The following is a 22,990-nucleotide window of genomic DNA, read 5'->3' as shown; positions in this document are numbered from 1 at the left end:
TTGTAGCATGCATAATATGTTCTTTTGGCTCAGGATTGGGCGGAAACTCTTCTAGTACGCAACATTCTGTCTGTTGCATTTCTTTGTCTCCCATATCGACTTCATACTTCAGCATATCTGTTAGAATCAAAAAATAATAATAATAAAAAAGAATATTAGTTCTTCTAGTGTGACAAAATTGTAAGGATTAGTTTCTGAAAAGACTAACCTGTTGTACACTTGATTAATGACAGTTTGGTATTCCCTCTGTGTTGACTGATTAGTTGATATAGAATCTTTTTCCTCAACTCTGGTACTTTTTCTGGCTCTAAGTTTGCTGCTGTTCCATCATTGGAGTAGTGCTTCAGGTTCATGTACATATAGAATGCGCAGTCCATTCTGCATGTAGAGGGAGAGGCACGGTCGGGATGCCGGGGGAGGCATGCTTGTGTTTTACGCGGAGCCACGTTTGTGTATTGATTGCGGAAACCCAACGTTTCGATGAGCGTCTCCTCCTATTCGGGTGTGAACGACACGTGGCCCCGCTCCGGAAACCCAAGGGTCCGACGAGCATCTCCTCCCGTGACGCCGCTCTGGCTCATCGCCTGAGGCCAGCTCCGGCTATTTAAGCCGGACTGAGTCTCGAAACCCTAGCCACACACTCTTCCCCCCTCTGCCCGCCGCCAGGCCATCCATTCCTCTTGCTGCTCTCTATCCTGACCCTCTCCGCCATGGCTGGTCAGGAGGAGACTATTGCGGAACCCCTTGTCCAGACATTGGATGAGATCAAGAATGGCAGCATTCCTCATCTGTAAGTTCACTCTGCTCCGCTTCATTCGTTTTACCTTTCCGTCGGCTACTTGATTTAGTTGTGAAATGTGAATAAGCCAGATGGAATCTCGAAACCCTAGCCACATCCCCTTCCTACTTGATGTCCGCCTCCAGGCCATCCACACCTCTTGCTGTTCTCTATCCTGACACTCTCAGCCATGGCTGTGCAGGATGACACTACTCAGCAGATCTCGGCTGTCGAGGCTATCTCATCTATAAGTTCTCTCTGCTTCCGCTTCATCCATTTTTTCTTTCTATCTGCTACTTGATTTAGTTGTGAAACATGGATTATTGTGGCGAGCTTCCTCCAAAGTTGATCAGGGTGCGTCCTGCCATCAATCTGACACCTTCTGCTTTGTCCAGGTGCAGAACATGCTGGAGGATCTCCTGGAGAGAGCCACGAAGTTGGACGAGGAGAACAAAGCCACCATTGCACGTCTTATGAATGACAAAGCGCAGATCGTCCTTCAGCGCGACCAGCTGAAGCTGGAATCATACGTTATGAAAAAACAGATAGAGGAACATCACACCGAGCAACCAAAAAAGAAGTCTCGCCGGACTAAGTAGACAGCAGCGACCCTGATCGTCGTATCTGAAGCTACTAAGCAGTGCACTGAAAGTTTCTTATTTTGTCTTGCGTTACCTCATGTGGTCAGTAACTTTGATAGTTTTGCTTTCCTGGGTCACGTTAATTCCAAGTTTATGGGTACAGATGTGAACATTAAGGTAATGGCCCATTCGAGAGACGCTGTTTTTAATAACACGGACGTGAAGTCTCTGCAGCCAAGGTTCTTTGTACCAGCTACAGTCATGTCTTGTGCAGTCACGAAGGCGTGGACGTTCATGCCTTTCTTTGTTTCGGTGTTTCGGGTCATAGGCACGGGCATAAAACGCTCAAAGGCATGGTCGTTGCATTTACTCTGTGAGGCACGGAATGACCTATGTGAGATAGCCTGTTTTTAAAAGTTTATTTCCTTCGATTTAAAAGAACGGATGTGAACTCCCTACGGACACGGTTCCTTATTGAGCTGCGTCACGCTTCTTTCTTGATGTTACGTATATTGTTCGATAAAGGCGTGGACATCGTGGCTGTCTGTGTTTCAGTGTTAAGGGTCACAGGCACGGGCATAAAACGCTCAAAGGCATGGTCGGTGGTATTACATGGAGTCATGCTCACGGATCGAGAGGAAGCACGGTCGCCGCTTCCTTCCGCTCCGACGACAAGCACACCACGAGAAGGCGGCGTCGCCGACGGAGACACTCTGGACCTCTTGGCGGCACACCACGAGCAGCGCATTCCATCTTCACCTCCATTGCTGCGGTGGCGCCGCCTACGACCAGTGTTCGCTGGATCTGGAAGAGGCACGACGAGAAGCCCATGGAGGCATACTTAAGTATTAGGCAGAGTCACGTTCATTCGTTTATTGTGCAAACCGTACATTTCATTAGCTAAAGGGGCTTGAAGTCTCTGCAGCCACGGTTATGTGCGTTTATGACTTTCTGTATTTTAGTGATAAGGGTCGTAGACACGGGCATCAAATCCACAAAGGCATCATGTGGTATTATATAGAGTCATGTTCGCTTGTGTCTGTTTTCCGAATGATTCCGTCGACTCGTTTAGACGGAGAGGCACGGACGAGAAGCCCATGGAGGCATACTTGAGTATTTGGCAGAGTCACGTTCGTGCGTTTACAGCAGAAATATAACAGAATTGGATTCAGATGTGAACCCTCACTATTTACTTTGTGGGGCAATCAATGACCGATCCGAGAGACACTGTCCTTAAAAGCACGGGCAAGAACTCTCTGCAACCACGGTTCTGTACCAAAGAGCCACTGTCAAACGCATGGAAGTCATGCAACGAGGGCCACACATTTAGTAGTAGAAAAAGCACTTTATCAGTTGACGTTGCTCCTTTGCTACGCGCACAGTAGGGTGGCTGTGGAAGGCACGTTATTCAAGCAGAGAACGAACATCACGATGCCAGGACAAGGTTAAAAGCATGGTTGTGAGTCTGCCGTGTCATGGCTACAATCCTCGAGACGCATTTCGGTGTGGCCTGTTGAGTACAAACTCGGTTGTGCGGTAACCAGAAGCACTACGTAACGCCCCGCAAAACAGGTTTGGTTCACCGTTGTGGTGGCTCTCTATGCTTTCAGCTCTTTTCATCTCTCCTGTGTCGCAGCAGAGACGCATGGTTGTATTGTTACACCATCCAACTTCATAAAGAAAGGGCTGCAAACATTTACAAACAAACCTGTCGCCCTTATAATATTTTCCCAGCTGAGTAATAAAAATACCTAAACAAGCAAAATCTGTTATGCTTACATTTGCTTTGTTTCTACAACTGCACCAAATAAACTTACAATCCATTTTTTATAACCACAGTACGAGGACCAGAAACAGTGCAGCGGCTCAAATGCAGCTCCATCAGTGCAAGGCTCAACTGCAGCTCCTCAGTGTGTATGGCAGGTACATCCGAGAAGCACTGCTCTACCTGCAACACAGGCACGGTTGTGCATGCATTGTGTGCATGACAGGTACATATATAAGACAGGCACCGTCGTACATACAACACAACACGGTTACACATGCAGCGCGCATCTCTCCACTGAAACATTAAATCTACTTTATTTCTCTTAACCTTGGTGCCACAACATTTTATGGTCCTTCGGCCCGTACAAAGCCGCAAAACCACACATTTCCTTCATGACTGCACGCAACACAAAAAAAGACAAGCCTACACACGGCGCAAAGACTACAACGGTTGTCTGATAAATTTTACATAAAACCCAAGCTCAAAAGAACGCAACAACAAATAACTCCATACACCTGGACAACTAACACAATGCCCGATTTCAGCATCCACACCTAAACGGAACCGTCAAATCCAGGTATTCAACACTCCTCTTTCTTAAATGCGGACGCGCGTGGCTGCAACTTGATGATAATCTAAGACGTGCACGTTTAGAAGCCCTTCTATGCCACTCCAGAACCCTTTGTTGCTTTTCGTAAAATACTCCCGTGAACTCTGCGGGAGGGGAGGTAAACTTAATGGTCATGGTCTCCAGATCCTTTGCACTAAGAACAAAGAACATCGCAAATTCAGCGTAACTCCCAGAGCGAACATAATATTCCAGCGATACTGTCTTCAGACAAACGTCGTGATGTTTGAGAAACTCCCGGTACTTACGACGCCATTTGTTTTTTTCACCATGAGAAATCAACGATCCCTAAAATATAAATGATAGGTTGAAAATACTTAGCGTCTATAAAAAGAGATACAGACCATCAAACAACAAAATGAAACAATTAGTTCTACCACCTCCGTAACAAGAAGTTAGGCATAGACTTGTCTATATATGGATGTATACAACAATAAATCATGTGTAGATACGGGTGCATCAATTTCAGTCAAAATTAAGACAAGCATTTCAAAAAGGAACGAGTACTACAGTATGCAAATTTCTGAATATCATCACCTCGACAAACAAGCTCTCCAGTTTTGGAAAGCATTGCAGCAATTCAACGACGGTGTCCACCTTATAATACATGTAGATAAGCAAGGTCTTGACAGATGGACGCATTGTTGTTAGACTAACTGCCTTCAAACCCTTGATGAAAATTAACAGAAGATGGATCACAAAACTAATAGCATAAAGGTTGGATGAAATAAAACTTGTTTCCTCACAAATAAAGTTAAGCTGGAAGTATCATAAAAACTCAATACCTCGAGACACGTGAGACGACATGGATACGGTTCAGACGCAGAGACATCGGTTACTTCCAAGTCCTGACTCTGCATGAAGAATAGAACATAGACCATCAAATTAATAGAACAAACATCGGAACAAGTATAGCTCTGTTCCAGTATTATTAAGGCAAGTCAGTACCTCAAGACACTTCAAGGGAGACACAAACACGAATTCACCCAATGTCTCCAGTTTAGGTGCAGAGACAATGGTTATCGAACAGTCGTCAACCAGACAATCAACAATCAACCGTCGAAGCGAAGGGGCATCCTCAACAATGAGTTCTCCGTGTGGACAACAAATGCCAATGCTTACAAGGTTAGACGAGTTTATTGTGACGCGACGACCTCCTCTATTGCAAACAAGCAGGAGAGACTCAAGTGCAGGGCAACTAGAGTGGATTATACTTTGCAGCGACGCGTCTGATATATCAACCTCCACAAGCAAGAGTCTTTTCACCAGTGATAGCTTAAGCGTCCCTACGTAATTGTCTAGTATTTGGAAAAGAGCAAAGCCGAGGGTGTGGAGAGAGGAGGAAAACCGAAACACGGACTCCGGTGCCGAGGGCGTAGTTGAAGTGCATAGATCCAACAGAGTTACCTGTTGCGTCAGAAATTCTGGGAAGAGGTAGTAGAACTCAAGAACCTGGATATTGTTCAACTTCCAGGATTGGAGCCAGGCATCAACGGTGGAGGGCCTGCACTGTAGGTAGCACACTAGAATAGAGAGGCGGCTAACCGAGCCAGCATGGCCGGACAGAATGGATTCCGGAAGACTGACAACAGGATTTCGACAGAGCCGCGTTCTGGAATAGCATTTGCGAACGGGCTCCTTGGTGAAGGCGCACAGATGAGATATGGTCTCGATATGAACTTCTTCACCATCGTTAAAAAGACGAGAGTCAGAGATCTCGCGGCAGTCGAGATTCAGAGGAGTGATGGGCCACAAAGGACGCCAGCGACGTGCGAGGATTCGAGTACGGATGTAATCATTGATGGGAAGACGAGAGATGATCTCACCTAGGACGCCGTCGGCGAGATCGCTGATGCGGTCCGCATGACATCCCTCTTCTTCCTCATCGCATCGGGAGGGAGCATGGTCGCCGCTTCCATCCCCTCCGACGACCAGCACACCACCAGAAAGCGGCGTTGCCGGTGGCGCCACTCTCGACCTCTTGATGCTACGAGCAGCGCTTTCCATCTCCACCTCCGTTGCTGGGGTGGCGCCACCCACGACCAGTGCTCACTGAGGTGGATCTGGAGAAATGGATTACAGCCTGTCAATCCACGAGACGACTTAAATACCCACGACGGGGACCGGAGGGGTCCAGAATAATTACTTCTTCTTTTTTTCTTTCTGACAGGGGGGCCCGAGTTAAGTACTACTCGTAGCAAGTCAATGGTAGGTGACTGCTTGAAACATTAAATAGAACCACGACTTTCAAGGTACGAGATGCACTATTGCACACGCAGACCAGGCACGGGCGTGCCCATCCGTGTTTTAATTATTTACGGCACACATTCAATAGAAGAATCTGTTTGATGCCGGAAGCACGGTTCTACAGTCATCTTGCCTCTACGAGCAGCAAAATTTTCCACGGACACGTTCACATTTAAGTCAATAGAAGATTCAAGGCCGTGCCTCTGCTTTGCAAATGATTCTGCTGAAACGCTCCTGTCACGGCTTGTCACGTACCAGACACACGGTACGGCTTGGCATTGTCACGTACCAGACACACGGTCCTGCCTTTGGCATTGTGACGCACTGTTCTACATGCCACATAGGCATGTAGAATAGTTCATGTCTACGTTCGTGTCTCTTTGTGTTCAGATGATTCCGTTGACTCTAACACCAGGAGAGGCATGGTATGGCGGCCCAGAGAGGCAAGCTTGTGTTTTACGCGGGATCACAATTATCATAGGCACGGGCATGAAGCGCGTAAAGGCATGGTCGGTGGTATTACATAGAGTCACCCTAACCTTTGTCTTACGCACAGCCATGGGTGTTTACTCTGTGAGGCACGGAATGGCCTATACAAGAGACCCTGTTTTTAAAAGCGTATTTCCTTGTACGGGCATAAGCATGTGCATACAGCATAGAGGCAAGGGCGTTTACTCTGTGTTTCAGTGTCAAGGGTCACAAGCACGGGCATACAGCCCTCAAAGGTCTTCTAATTGTATTCTTACTCGGAGTCACGATTTTGCGATTATTATGGGAACCTAATAGAATTGGACGACTGTCCGTGTTACAATTGTTTTCGTTGTGAGATTTTAACTCAAATGCACGAACCGTCAAGTGTGTCAGTGTTTCAAGTCAGAGGTCACCTTCGTGTCTCTTTGTGCTCCAAATGCATCCGTTGATCTATAACCAGGAGTGGCACGGTAAAGATGCTCAGGGAGGCATGCTTGTGTTTTACGTGGAGTCACGTTCGTGCGTTAGTTGCGGAAACCCAACGTTTCGACGGGTGTCTCCTCGTATTCGGGTGTGAACGCCATGTGGCACTGCTCCGAAAACCCAAGGGTCCGACGGGCGTCTCCTCCGGTGACGCTGCTCTGGCTCGTAGCCCGAGGCCGGGCTCCGGCTATTTAAGCAGGATGGGGTCTCGAAACCCTAGCCACACCCTCTTCCCCCCTCTGCCCGCCGCCCGGCTATCCATTCCTCTTGCTGCTCTCCTCATGACCCTCTCCGCCATGGCTGCGCAGGAGGACTCTACTACGGAACCCCGTGCCCAGACACTGGAGGGGATCAAGGCTGGCGAGGGTTCCTCATCTGTAAGTTGACTCTGCTTCCGCTTCTTTCCTTTTTTCTTTCCTTCGGCTACTTGATTTAGTTGTGAAACGTGAATAAGCCAGACGGAATCTCGAAACCGTAGCCACATCCCCTTCATCCTTTTATCCGCCTCCAGGCTATCCACTCCTCTTGCTGTTCTCTACCCTGACACTCTCCGCCATGGCTGTGCAGGATGACACTACTCCAGAGAGCCGTGTCCTGAGGCAGGAGGAAATCTCCGCTGGCCAGGCTTCCTCATCTGTAAGTTTACTCTGCTTCCGTTTCATTCTTTTTTCTTTCTTTCGGCTACCCGCATTAGTTGTGAAACGTGGATCATTGTGGTGAACTTCATCCTAAGTTGATGATAGTGCGTCCTGCCATCAATCTCACACCTTCTCTTTTGTCCAGGTGAAGAACCGGTGGGAGGCTACGGAAGCTCACCTCTTGAAGATCCTGGAGATATCCACGAGGTTGTATGATCTTCTGGATGAGAAGACGAAGGCGAAGCTCAAACTTGAGTATGACAAGCTCACTCTGGAGACATACGTTATGATAAAAGAGGTCAAGGAACTTCGCGCCCAGCGACCCTGATCGTTCTATCTGAAGCAATTAAGCAGTGGACTAAAAAGTTTCTTAATTTGCCTTGCATCACCTTGTAGTCAGTAACTTTGATAACAAACATGTTTTGGTTTCCTGGGTCAAGTTTATGGGTACAAATGTGAACATTAACATAATGGCCGATTCGAGAGGCGCTATTTTTAAAAGCACGGGCGTGAAGTCTCTGCAACCAAGGTTCTTTGTACCAACTAGAGTCATGTCTTGTGCACACATGAAGGCGTGGACATTCCTACCTTTTTTTGTTTAAGTGTTTCGGGTCACAGGCACGGGCATGAAGCGCTCAAAAGCATGGTCGGTGGTAGCCTGTGACTCTATCAGACGGACACGCACGGGCATTTAGCCCACAGAGGCACCCAATGGCCTATGTGAGGGACGCTATTTTTAAAATCTTATTTCCTTGAATAGAAAAGCACGGACGTGAACTCCCTACGGACATAGTTCCGTATTGAGTTGCGTCACACATCTTTCTTGATGTTACATATATTATTTTGATATAAAAGGCGTGGACGTTCGTGGCTATCTGTATTTCATTGTTTCACAGTGAAGCACGGGCACGGTTTTAAACAAAGCACAAGCACGTCTCGATTTGCAGAAATAGCACTGTCGTGGTTCTACAGGACGCTATGTTCTAGGCTGTGCAGCATGTTTCCACCCAAACGTTCACCACAGGGTCATGGACATACACAGAGGAAGTGCCGTGCAGTGATAACAAACGCACAGTCTTACAGGTACAAGAGGCACGAGGAGGCACATTAATTAACATCATCAGAAATGAATCAGATTATACATGCGCACGCATATAGAGAGATGCATAAAAAGTGGACTACAAGAGATAAACTAAGTTGGTAATAGTAAACAATCGATGGTATTAACTAATAATGGAACTTAGCAACACGCATACAACATTAGACTCAAACTTATAGTAGAACACACACAGTAGTTAGAAGTCCTGATCATGACAGATCGACTGGGTCACTGAAAACTCAAAAGTAGTAACAAGTCAATGCTAGGTGGCTGCTTGAAACATCAAATAGAGTCACGGCTTTGATGGTACGAGATGCACTGTTGTACTTGCAGACCAGGCACGTGCGTGCCCCTCCGTGATTTAATTATTTACCGCACACATTCACAAAGCGTGCCTGTCTTTGTGAATCTGTTCCACGCCGGAAGCACGATTCTACAACCATCTTCCCTCTGCAAGCGGCAAAATTTTCCACGGGCACGTTGACAATTAAGTCACGAGAAGATTCAAGGCCGTGCTCTGCTTTGCAGATGATTCTGCTAAAACGCGGACAAAACCAAGTGAATGAAGTGATGGCAGAACCACGGCTTTTCAAGAACGAGACACACGGTCCTGCCTTCGGCATTGTAAAGCACTGTTCTACATGCCACACACAGGCACGGTCGTGATTCCACGTGCTTTAGTAGCATGTAAAGACGTGATTCTCTCATAGCAAACGCCGTGAACCTACTGCCAGGCACAATATCCATTTGTGAAATAGAAAAACAAACACAACCGTGACCCATTCGGTTTGAAATCTTTGCATGACAGAAGCACGGCGTGAAGGCACATGAGGCACGGTTGGACACGCATCGCAAGCACACGGTTATTTGAATTACTTACAATCATGCATTCATAACAGAAGAACATGCGTTATAACAGGCGAGGCACAGTTACCACAAAAGCCACGGTTATGCAGCCCCAGAAGCACGACCCAGATTCTGTGCTTAAAAACGTTTTCGTTCCATAACGGCGGGCGTGACCATGCAACCGTGAGAGTCACGGTTGAACACTCACCGGTGGCATGGCCGTGGCTGCCTGTGCCCTTAGGTTATTTTTATCTCTTTGTCACACAGTAGAGAAGCATGCTTGTATGCTTACAACATCCACGTTCAGAAACCGACGCGGCTGCGGAAAATAACAAGGAAACCTGTGCCTCTGATATTTTTGTCTGCCGAGTAAAAAATACATAAAGAAGCAAAAGGCGTTCTTATTTAAATTTGTTTTGTTTCTATAACTGCAGCAAATTAACTTACAAGCCGTTCTTATAACCACAACACAATAAAATAAACAATCGACAACCGCCCGCCCTCCCCACCAATTGCTTGCTATTTCATCGCTCCACGTGCGGCCTTGTTTTTGAATGTTTAGCGATCCATTCTTCCTTCTCGACCCTTGTGCAACCCCACCCTTCTGCGTAGCTATTCAACCTATTTACCTGTAAAATTAATATTCATACATAAAAACAAAGCGAAAGATTGCGGTCATCACTGTTTTTTGCTTACGTCCTGTTTAAGCTGCATTATTACCTTTTAATTTTTCTATTCGTACTGTTCTCCGGTACCAAAAAGTCTCCACTCAGACCTTTCCTTTCTGAAAATGGACTGCGCAGATTCCGTGCCTTGTCACGGGCTTCCCTGCACGCATTCTGTGTGCCTGGCTTGTGTGATGTTCGATTCTGGCGTAGATGCAAGACTTTGGTAAATGCTTTGTGCTGTCAGTGGGGTCGTTGGAGTTGCTGGCGTCTGACGTCTTCCTCCTAGGCTTGGAGTGCATTGTCCTGAGCCGTTTGATGTCCTCGATGGTGTTGTCGGCCATTTCATTGACCTTGCCCTCTTCTCCTGCTGCGATTTCCTCTTCTCCTCTTCAATCCTCATCCTCTCCTGGACTTCTGGGTTATCCGGGCAGTTTGTTTTCCTGTGACCCTTTACTCTACAACGGCCGCACTTGGATGCGGCATTGTTGCCTTTTCCTTTCTTCTCAGAACCAGCTTTGATTCGATCTCCTTTTTTTGTGCCCTTTGAGCCACTCATGGGAGGGTTCTTGAGAGTTTCGGCAAGAATGCCTGTGTCTGGTTCCTCGGCAAGTGCCGCCATGACTTTTATTTTCATATCTACCGTACACTCACGCAGCACACGGTATGCCTTCTCTTTTCTGCAAGCATTTGAACAGATATCCGACAACTCAGCGTAAGCGAGGCCGAATCTCATAGTTTCATCGTCTTGTACGGTCATGCTATCACCTTGACTTGTAGACAGAACTTTCAGACTCTCTGATAGATTCCTGGTCCATCTGGGGATGACAAAGGATTTTGGAAGTTGATCGATCATGCCTGTTTGGTCCATCACCTTAAGCACATGGCAGCACTGAATGCCATCCCTACTCATTTTCTTGCAGCTGCAACTGTATATTTCTTTTTGCTCATCCACATCTACCCTGAACTCAGACCTGTCAAATTCCTCGCCCGGATATGGTTTCCACACTTTTTCTCCAGGCTCAATAATCTTTTTAAAAAAATACTGCCTCCCCTTTGCCAGGTCAGAGCACTTGAAGTAAGTCCGGTTCCGTAGCTCCAGCTGGAATTTCCTGAAAATTTCATTCGTGTATACTTGACTTGCTTGTCTTTCAATCGGAAAACCCGTCTCTAGTGATGGCGCCTTCTCTTATGTTCGGTGTCTTTTCTTGTCAAGCGTGGCGAGGCAATTTTGCTGAATCATGTGATACGCATTAACAAACCTTTTTATAGTGTCCTTGTGGTCGACGTAATTCTTCCACATCGAATTCGTGCTCTCACTGCGAGTGGTTGTTGACGAGAAAGGATAGAAACAGTCCTTGAAGTAGGCCGGCACCCAAAAATTTCGGAGTTCCCATAGCGTGTTCAGGTGTTTGTTGCCTTCCGCCTTGTGCAGAGAAATTGCTGCTTTCCAGGCACGCTCAAACTCGTCTTGATCTAGTGAGTTTTTGACGATTCGAAATATATCATCAGACATCCCTGGGTGCTGCGCAAACACTGCTGCGTTATTTTCCTTCAGGTTCTTCCTAATATGCCACCAGCAGAACCTGTGCCTCGTTCTCGGAAGAGCTTCCTTTATTGCAGTCTTCATCGCCTGGTCCTGGTCTGTTATTATGTATTTCGGCTCTTTACCTCCCATTGCCTCGACAAACGTGCTTAGGAGCCACTTGAATGACCCTATTTTCTCATCCTTCAAAAGGCCTACTCCAAACAGGACGGTCGACCCGTGGTTGTCGACACCTATAATTGGTGCAAATGGCAAGCCATATATATTCGTAGAGAATGTCGTGTCAAAAGACACGAAATCTCCATATAGATCATAATTCATCTTACACAAGGAGTCTGTCCAGAACAGGCTGCGCACTACATTGTTCTCTGTCTCTTCCACATGGTGGAATCCCGGCCTCCGCCTCTGCATATCAGCAAACAGTTTCATGGTGTCTGCGATATCAGTGCCGCGCTCTCCAGCCCTGTCCCGGCATGCAATGTTGCTTATGTCAATCGTGTCGAACATAATTTCTCGCCTCGGTTTCCCCATGGCAGTAAAAATCTGCATAACCTTCCTTGGTTCTAACCTCGCCTTCTGCAGCACTTGTATAAAGAATTTCTCCTGAGGTGTCATCTTCTTATAGCATCTCATGAACTTCAGCATCCAATCAGATGGGTGAAGCTGGTGGTTGTGCTCTAGACGCACGTTCTTCAGATACCATTTCCTCCTATCTGTATCCCTCTTGGCTGTTATTTGGACTGGGCAGCTTGTCCGGATCAAGCAGTTGCTCCTTCTCTCCTTAACATGTCTCTCAGTTGTTTTATTCTGCCCTTCCTTGGTGCACTGAAACACCTGCTTGTCAAGCTGCTGATCATATGTCGATCTTCTGCTCGTTGATCGCTTGGCAGCAAAGCCAACCTTTCTAGCATATCTGCAGAAAAACAAAAAGCACTCATCCAATGATCCGAATACCATACCACCCTCTGGTTCGAGCGCTTCGGTGACCTCCTGAATCGTTGGGTATATGCCTTCTTTAAACATGTCGTCCATTTCTTTCTCTACAATGGTCGGCGGCGCCATGATGATTCTGTCTACCGTGTCTTCGTTCGTCTGATCGCATTCACTTCTGACGACATCAGTCTCATCGCCAGCCACAGGTCCACTTACAGCGGAGCTGCTGCTGCTCTGTTGTTTGTCACACGCAGCAGCGTCGTTTCTGCATGGCACGGTCAAATCCATAAATGAGTCTGCCTCTCCAATGTTGCATTGTGCAATGCTGCTCCCTGTTTCTCCGGCACTCGTGCAACCAAGGGACTGTGCTGCTTCTACCATGCAATCCGTGCTGGCGCTGTACGCTACTTGCTGCTGTGAACGTTGCGTTTCCTTCGAAATGGATGGAGAACTATGATATTTCTTTCCCTCATCTGTTATCCCCTCCGCCAAATCCTGAACACATGGCAAGAAACAGAATTAGATGTCCAGAGCAGCATATGCATTTTTTTAATTTCTAAACAAAAGATTTATATGACTCATCAGGGCTCATCTGGTATACCAAAACCAGACCCGTGCCTCTTCACCGAGTATAAGCGGTACACCAGAGGCACTGTTCACATTACACCCAGCAGCACGAATGTGACCATGCTACACACACATCTGCACAAAGAGGCACAGATGTGCTTCTGTTTACACCATACAACCGGAGAGGCACAACAACATCCTATATAAAAGAACAACTGCACATACAGCCGTACAAGACGGACAGCCGTCCTCCTGTTTTGCACTTTACCCTGTTCTCCCATAAAACTGTTTGTGTGTTGAATTGAAAAAGCATAGTTCCGACGTCACCTTTGTTTTCCCATGCCTCTCTTGTCCAGCAAATCTTGGCGACAACCTCCGTGCATTGGTGATTTCGCTGACGATTTTGAATGCCATCGGAGATCCTTTGGAAGGACCCCTCATGTTGAACGCCACAGGTGATCCTTTCAAAGGACCTTGCCTTATGTTTTCATCGATCCGTGGACTACCGCGATACTTGCTTCCTTCCTCGTACACCTGCGTGTGGAAGATACTGCAATTTAAATATACCAGACGAAAACAAAGAAAAAATTGCTCACAAAAAATATACATTTGCTTTAAATGTTGTTGCACGTTCGTATATGCTGTCACATGTATTGATTTCTGATGCTGCTGTATGGTAGAGCTTATTGCTCCTATGTTTGATTTTGTCGTTGGGCTCTTCTTGCTTGTGCAAACTGTACCGAATCCTTGAACACCAATGCTTTTGTTGCCAATGATCCTTCTACTTGCATCAAAGGAAATTCTGTTACCCTGTACCTCTTCATTATGAACGCCTACAAACGCTGGGCCGTCACAACACCCGCTCTGCGCCTTTGTGGGCATCTGTGTCTTCAAACCAAAAAATAATTAGAGGCACGTGCGACTAAAACTTCCACGTACGTTAAAACCAGCGTTTGAAGTTTTCGTCGTTACCTGCACAATCTGCTTAGTGGAGTCTCTGCTGCTTAGAATGCTCCTCTTGGCAGGTGTCTGTTGCACACCATGCTCCTGGTTGGGACGTTTGCCAAGAACTTGTATCTCACTCTTGACTCCAATTATTCCAGCCCGCATGGCATGTGCGTGTTTGACAGCATCTGCATCCTTGATCTTCTTCTCGTTTTGTAGTAATTTTTTTCTTCCACCTCTCGATACTCAACTGCAGAGTAGATGCACAGGATAAACAGATATTACAGCATTCATCCAGGATATATAAATCATTTTTGTTGTTGTTAATGATCTACTATTTGGTGTTCTCAGTGGTGACACCTTGACAGCAAACGTCCCAGAAATAAAAGACCAAACACTAATGTTCAACTGCCTTACTATTACGTGCCTCCCATAATCCTTGCCGATGTCGTTCAAAGACCGACCGTCCCTGTTGTCCTGACCAGATGACGCACTCCTGAACATCTGCCCGAAAAAGAGACGTAATAAATATAAAGGTTATAAACCTGCAATATCAATGTTGAAACTTTTCGAAGTTGATATCAACAGAGATATATTTTTAGTTCTATATAATTAACATATATAAATATATACATATATTAATTTTTAATTAAACTACAACCTCAACCAAAGTGAGATCCTCTGATGCTAATTTGCTTGTGCAACACGTAACACAAAGATAACCATGAAACCTAACAAAAGTAACAACCTCCTATTACAAGGACGAGAGGATACAAAACAAAAACAAACTCAAATCAAAGCTACAGTGTAAAACTAAACAGTTTTATTCTATGAATCCCGACCACAACAAATTCATCAACGAATTGAATCTCGTGTATCAGGAATCGCCACGCAAAAGGTGCGTTGATAAATTTTTTACTAACCTTTGATTGCCGAATCTTATGCGCTGATTGTTCGAAAATCACACCTTTCTAAATTGTGGGGGGATCTGCTTCCCTGCAGTTTGTCAGTGATCCCCTTCAATGATTTTGAATCTCGGAGAGAGAGAGAAGAGAAAGAGAGAGGGAGAGAGAGAGAAAGAAAGAGAGAGGCTACTTCGTTTTTTTGCGTGCAGGAGAAGAATAACCTGATAGGTGGGGTGAGTTTTGCGACGCATGAGAGATGGGCATGTTTCTTGGGCGTGACGAGATGTGGTAGGTCGACTTCACTTGACCGTCGACGACACTGACAAGTGGGCTCTCAGTTACTAATTCCTCTAAGTCTCTCACTAACTTGTGGGGTCGGCCTTATATGAGTCCTACGAGGAGTACCTCCATCTGAGGTGAGAAAATGTGGTAGGTGGACTTCAAACTCATACTGACATGTGGGCTCTCAAATAGTTCCTCCAAGTATTTGACTAACTTGTGGGGTCGTCCGCAGATGAGTTCCAGATCTCTCTCCATCTAGCATCGGTGGCGACAGGCGAGCTCTCCAAAGGAAAGCCAATCCTGATCCCTCCGCAGAGTTCGCTCGTCACTGAAAAATTATCGGTCTCCTTCATCTCACTCGCCGTGGATCTCCTGTTCAGGTAATCCATTGCATCCTCACCATGATTATGCCACCGATTCAACGTTTGAACAAAAAAATTACCGGTGCTAGCAATTCCGCGGGCTGCGTACACACCGCATGTGCGCAACACAGCAGGTGGGGCGCGATTTGAATATCGGTTCCGGATCCAATTATCTTCAGCTGGTCCGTGCTCAAACTGTTGCGCCGTCTTAACAGCAGAGGGGTTATGGATTTAAAATTAGGACTCAGCTAACCTCACTTTAATCATGCCAACTGCATGCTTGCGCCGTGGTTTTGCTAACTTGAGTTATATCTCCAGCCATGCAAAACTTAAGCACTCGTCTTAGCTAACCAACTAGAGACAGGTCAAATTATTTGTATAGATCCGCAATCTATAGCAGAGATCCAAAGGATTTACGTCCGTTTTTGCAAAGCAGTTACTAACTCAGAGTTAGAACCCGTCTTAGCTAACCAACCTGTTGATGATGGTCTCACATGGACTGCTAACAACTGTCTTACATAGCTGACCTGGTAACGATGACGTCTCATGACCTCTTATGTAGAGTTCGATGAGATGGACTCCACCCCACAGCTGTCGGAGACTCAGTCTCAGTCTGTCGATGGCACGGAGATTGTCACCCAAGATTTCATGGTTCATGACCAACTAGAGACAGAGAGACTAAGGATCGAGTTAAAACGTGCAGCGCACAAAAAGCTTGTTGAGGAGTACAGGACAAAGAAGCAGCTTGCTGCCTCGAAGTAGGTGTTTTTTATCATGCATCTCGCGTGTGTCGTTGAAATTTCTTTGGAAATCAATGCCTCTCATTCTAGCTGCATTTTTAATCACGGCTTAAATATTTGTCTCTGTTTTGCTGACTCGGCGTTTATATGTAAGCTTCTGCCAGAAAAGCATGTGGTTCAACAATACATTTGCTAAAGGTCATTTCTTATCTTTGTCCACAGAGCTGCTGCAATGGGTGAATACGAAGAAGAGTTCAGCACAAAACTTAGCTTCCAGAAATTCATTACTGTCTGTGAAAAGCTAACAGAACCACAAAAGCAGCTTGTCAGAGATATTGGTTTTGGATACCTTCTAGATCTGTGTTGTCACGAGCTTCCAAGGTGTTTCGTTCGCTGGCTTGTCCGCTATTTTGATTGCCCTTCCAGGTGTTTCATACTTCTAGTGGATACAGATTCCTTATCAACTCGTACACCGTGCACCGGATCTTAGGAATTCCACTGGGCGGGCAGATTATCCCTAGAAAATGCTCAGAAGCTTTCAGATGTCAGGTTAAGTCTGAAACTCGGTGTGCTGGGCATGCTCCAAACATCAGAGAGTTAACTGATCTCATAACCCTAGAGCTGAGAGGAGAAGTGTTTCAACGGGTTTTCGTGATGTTTGCAACAGCGGTATTTCTATGCCCAACGACATATGATTGCGTTAGCCCCGACTATTTAGCCGCTCTAGAAGGACCAGCAAGTAACATATCATCATATGATTGGTCCAATGCTGTCACAGAGAAACTGGTGACATCACTCCAGACCTTCAAGGACAAAGGATTCGCAGGCGCCCTGTGTGGCTGCCTCCTGATTCCAGTGGTTCGTTCACTAACTTGTACACTTCTTTATACCCACAAGCAGCTACAAGAACATGATTAATTTTTACCTCTTCCCCACTTGCAGATAACGTATTTTGAGTACCTGGATACGAAGATTATGGACCTGGAACCTGACACTCCTGCAAGACTTGTCATGTGGGACACAGAGGCCATTAAGAATTATGCTAACATAGACAGCCTGTCAACAGAGGACGGAATTTTTGGGAAACACACGGTGAGTCAACTTTTCATCATTTTCCTTTGGCGAAGTTTTCGACTCAACATAATGACTTAGCTGCCATGTATTAATTTGACTTGACTGTAATTCTTTCCTTCCACATGGCAGCTGAAAGACATTAGGCGCACGCCTTTCCAACCACCACCTGGCTTTCAGGCGCCATTTTTCCAAATGAGTCCTAGACTAGAAGCCTACATAGAAGAATTTGTGCCTCAAGAAAAACTTTGTTCCGTAAGTGATTTCCAGCTTCTGCACCTGATTTTATGTTTGAAATGATGTTCCCTAAGTTTTTACGAAACAGATACATGTCCTATTGTGTTCATCCAAACAGTTTGCTATAGTACGTTAGCTGTGCTTTTGTGTTAAAACTAGAAGTGCTTCATATAGGACGTTAGTTGTGCTTTTGTGTTAAAACCAGAAGTGCTTCCTATAGTACGTTAGCTGTGCTTTTGTGTTAAAACTAAAAGTGCTTCCTATAGTATGTTAGCTGCGCTTTTGTGTTAAATATAAAAGTGCTTCCTATAGTACCTTAGCTATGCTTTTGTGTTAAATATAAAAGTGCTTCCTATAGTACCTTAGATGTGCCTTTGTGTTAAAACCATAAGTGCTTCCTATAGGACGTTACCTGTGCTTTTGTGTTAAAACCAGAACTGCTTCCTATAATACGTTAGCCCTGCTTTTGTGTTAAATATGAAAGTGCTTCCTATAGTACGTTAACTATGCATTTGTGTTAGATGCACAAGTGCCTCCTATAGTAGGTTAGCTGTGCTTTTGTGTTAAAACTAGAAGTGCTTCCTATAATACGTTAGCCGTGCCTTTGCGTTAAAACTAACAGTGCTTCCTATAGTACGTTAGTTGTGCTTTTGTGTTAAAACTAGAAGTGCTTCCTATAATACGTTAGTTGTGCCTTTGCGTTAAATATAGAAGTGCTCCCTATAGTACGTTACCTGTGCTTTTGTGTTAAAACTACAGGTGCTTCCTATAGAACGTTAACTGTGCCTTTGTGTTAAATATAGAAGTGCTCCCTATAGTACGTCATCTATGCTTTTTGTGTTAAAACTACAAGTGCTTCCTATAGTAGGTTAACTGTGCCTTTATGTTAAATATAGAAGTGCTTCCTATAGTACGTTAGATGTGCCTTTGTGTTAAATATAGCACTGCTTCCCTACGACGGTAGATCAACCATGCTTCGTAAGGTACGTCGAGTGTGCTCTTTCAAGGAATGCGTTCACCATGATTCATCGACTTTGTTAGCTGCGCTTCCCGCAGCACACCATGTGTCCTTCTGTGCACATTATTCCATTCCCTTTCTGCAACTATTGACACAACGTACAGTAGTTCACAAGATATTTTTCATTTTCGGTATTAATAACTTCTTTTCATTCTCGGTGTTAATAATATCTGATGGTTTTTCTTTCAATTCCAGGCCAAGATGAAAATTGCCAAAGTTATCAATGAAATGTACATAGAACTTTTCTCGCGGTTTCAACCAGTTCTCGAGCAGAAATTGGAGAAGCTCCTTTCACTTGGTAGGGATCTTAGTGCAAAAGAAACCAAGACCAGAGACCAGGGCGTTTATTGTAACTTGCAACAGGACAACTCAAATGAAAAAGAAACTTTTTCATCACGCCCTTCAACATATTCTACGCTTCCAAGTTCTAGCACGACAAGCAGTCAATGTTCTTCCAGCAGTGGCTCGACCAGTGTCCTTCACGCCACATCATACTCCCTGGAAAAATTAAAGGGTTGCTGCGATACCCCTGACCCAGAATCCCAGAATCCGTACGACAAAGAGAAGTCCCAAATTTGTCTATCTTCACGCCTAAAATCATCAACCCATATTAAGTTGCTACTGGAAGTGAACAGGATCGACCACAACAAAGAGGACATTGATGAACAAGCCAAGATTCATCTGGACAAAGTGCATAACCATCTGCACAACTGCCTTGATGGCTTGCAGGTTCATGAGCCCTTCGTGTCAACAACCGAGATGCTGGAGAGCGGGGCAATTATAATGACAGGTGAAAATTCATCTGAGTGTTCTGTACCGATTGAAACCCAAAATTCTGCTGGAGGATCTGCAGACCACAACTCTCTGACAAGCCCACTGGAAAAACTCTTGGAGGAAACAGCAAAACCTACTGCAACAGAAACATCAGCCTCGCACTCTGCGGTTGACAAACAATTACTGACTGATCCAATCTCAACAGATACACTTGGAGCACCTGTTTATCACGTTGGGAAAACGTCACCAACTACTGCACGGTCCAGCGGTTCTGACAGCGCTCACAACAACTCTTCAACCAACACAAAGAGCCTCACTGTATCCCAGCCTGCACAAAAATCAAACAATGTCACTGGACAACGTTCTTCTTCGCTGCCGGAAGATAAGGTCCATCTTGTTTCAACTTTGAGTGACGAGAAGAACATTGCTGAAACAGAACGCACAAGAGCTACTTCCTCCCTTGCTCCTACAGTAGAAGTCCCCAGTGATTCTGCCAGCGGTTCTGGCTCAGTACTGGACACGGGAAAAGCAATTCCATCCACTAGTGATGCTCCACTGGTTGCTGCACCATCTGTCAATGCAGAAGACAATAACATTGCAGAAGAACATGAACAGTGTACGAAGCAACCACCTATTGATCCCACAGACAGCGTCCCTATTACCACAAGCGCACATCCGCCAGAACCGGAACCACAAATGGCAGCTCACAAGAGGTCCTTACAGCAGTCAGAAGATCCAGGTAACAAGAGTACATCGCCTCCTATGAAGAGAGTTAGGATACTGGAGCCTCCACATAATTCAACAGAAACTGCAAACAACCAGTCTCTACAAGCTGACAACCACAGAGGCCTCCTTAATTGTGGATTCATTGATGATGATCAAATATGGTCTGACCCATCTATCTATGAACAACTTGATAGAGTCATTGAACAAAAAAAGAAACAACCCTTTCATAACCAAGTAGGATCACAACAATGCCAACCTGATATAGTCTCACACTTGGCCAAGAATTCAAGCTCGTCAGCTAGATCTTCCCTTTCTAACTATCCAGAGCCACCTATACCCAGCAGATCAGGATCAATGTCAGGCGGTAGCCACCTCACACAGGCCTTTGATACGTCATACTCTACAGGTTTAACTCAAACTGTCTTGTCCCAAAGTTTACCAGCAACTCCCTTGTCCCAACACTACAACCAACCAGCTCCTAGTATCAAAAACCACTTCTACCGACATCCTGGTGCTCAGAATAACAGCGGTTCAAACAACAGCCAGCGCTCACCATATGCGATGAACAACCAAAGTCACAAGCAGTACCAGCAACAAACCACTGTCCGTGATGCCCACTACCCCCAACACAATGATGCTCAGAATAACAGCACTACACGGTGCCAACAACGCCAACCTCAAGAGCAGAACAATCAGCAACCACACAGAGGCGGGTCTAATGGGCAAAGTTACAGTGCCTTGCAACAACAGTTCAACAGCATGCAGTATTCCGGCCATCCTCTCCAGCATTTTCCAACAGATATTCCTTCAAGCTCAACCAGTGATCCAACTGTCAGAACATTAGAACTGCGCATGCAGCACCAACCACAACGCCTAATGTTCCAAAGAAACAACAATTATAATGAGGGTCGTCTGCAACTTAGTAATGGTCATTGAACTTCGGTGGTCATGTCTTCCAGCCTCATCAACATCATTCTGAGCTAGAACAGACTCGATTCACTGACCAAAGGAATGACCATCAAGATCACTGCCAACTTTTGGAAATAAGAGATTCCACAAACGAGGAGAAAGAAGTGTATGAAACAATCGTGGACAATACGCTAGGTATCAAGCAAAATGATAGGTAATGAATTCGTTGTTCCTGTTACAGTAAAGTTTTGGTCCCTTCGTTTACTAATGCAATATATTCTGCCTGAAGCTATCATATTCAAGTGTTTCGGCTCGATTCTTCTACTATTGAAATTGAATACTAATCATTTCCTCTTATGTTAAAAAAGAAAATCTTATGATTTAAAATTCATTTGTTTTTTTACAGAAAGAGGATATTCTCCGTCGATCGACGTTGGGCCGATTATCGAACTTTAGGTTTGTCAATGAAGGTATACAGATATATCAACTCATTCGTGGTCGATGCTTACTCAGCGTTGCTGATGAAAGAACAATTCTACGCAACGCCAACATTTGTGCACAAGCATATAATGTACATTGACGCTTCTGTAAGTTCTTGCTTCTCATAAATAATAATAACAAACCACATTTACTACTATTACCACATTGAGTGACACAGCTTCAATTTTCTGTAGGATAAATTTAAAGTTCTAGGAGCAAGCACAGAACTACTCAAGGAACACATTATGGAAAAAACTATTGGGTACAGGCTGCCCAACAAATGTAACATCGTGAGTTCACCCTACTCACTCTATCTGCCCAGTGTTCGTCTTTGATTCTACAAGTTTTTCTTGTTACAATGATATTATTCCCTGTTAATTGTTTTAGGTCTTAATACCTGTGAGAAAGGATCCACATTTTATCTACCTCATCATCGTGAATCTTGCAATGCATCGCTTCGAAATTATGTGTCCTTATATCAATTGCGACGGTAAGGAACACTCGGACATTGTCATCGAAAACTTCAAGAGAGCTTACCATTCTGCTTACAACAACTATCCTCACACCATGGCCTCCTTTCATGTCAAACCTGTGCAGAGTGTATGTAACTCAGACAGAGAGTAAGTTTCTTTTAACTGTAGCTCTACCTCATTTAAACCATGCATCTTTTTGTTCCACTACACATCCCATATCTACTGTTCACCTTCTAATCACAGACATTAATGCTCTCAATTTTCAGGGATGACAGTGCTATTTACACCATGCATTTGATGCCGCTCATTAATTTGAATAATAATTCATTTTTTATCAATAATGTAAGTTCACTCTCATTGACAACACATCAACATACGTTCATCCAAGCCAGTTGAACATTAAGTTTTACAATAAATTTTATTAGTTTGCACGGTTATGTGTTTGCAGATCCATGTGAAACCGATGAGAGAACAACTAACTTACAAAATGATAACATCCAACCACAACACAGGCCATGTATTTGAGGCACTGAGCATCGTCCTCGACAAGCACAATATCCGGCGCGAAAGAAGAAGAGTTGGAAGAAGATGACTACTGCTTAAATGTGCCTTAATTTAGGTGGAGCCATCCGAACATTGTTTCAGCCATATCGACTCATATGTAATCACAACAATGTTTCAGGTATTTTTGTGTCCGTCCAAGATATCTGCTATGGATCCTGTTAAACACAGCTGTGCGTTCAAATGGTCAAGTCTTCAATTCCTGAATAGCAAACATTTACAAATAAGAATCGTATTTTTTCCAAAAGTTCTAAACA

At 44.9% G+C, this 22,990-nt stretch overlaps 1 pseudogene; it reads right to left on the bottom strand.

The window, feature by feature from the left end:
• Positions 1 to 10,355: 10,355 nt before the first annotated feature.
• LOC123097161 (uncharacterized) lies at positions 10,356 to 15,511 on the bottom strand (annotated as a pseudogene).
• Between the last annotated feature and the right edge of the window lie 7,479 nt (positions 15,512 to 22,990).

The sequence above is a fragment of the Triticum aestivum genome, chromosome 4D (genome assembly GCF_018294505.1).
Source record: "Triticum aestivum cultivar Chinese Spring chromosome 4D, IWGSC CS RefSeq v2.1, whole genome shotgun sequence".
Taxonomy (NCBI): Eukaryota; Viridiplantae; Streptophyta; class Magnoliopsida; order Poales; family Poaceae; genus Triticum; species Triticum aestivum.
Note: the sequence above shows the minus strand (reverse complement) of the source record. Positions and strands in the feature narration are given on the sequence as shown.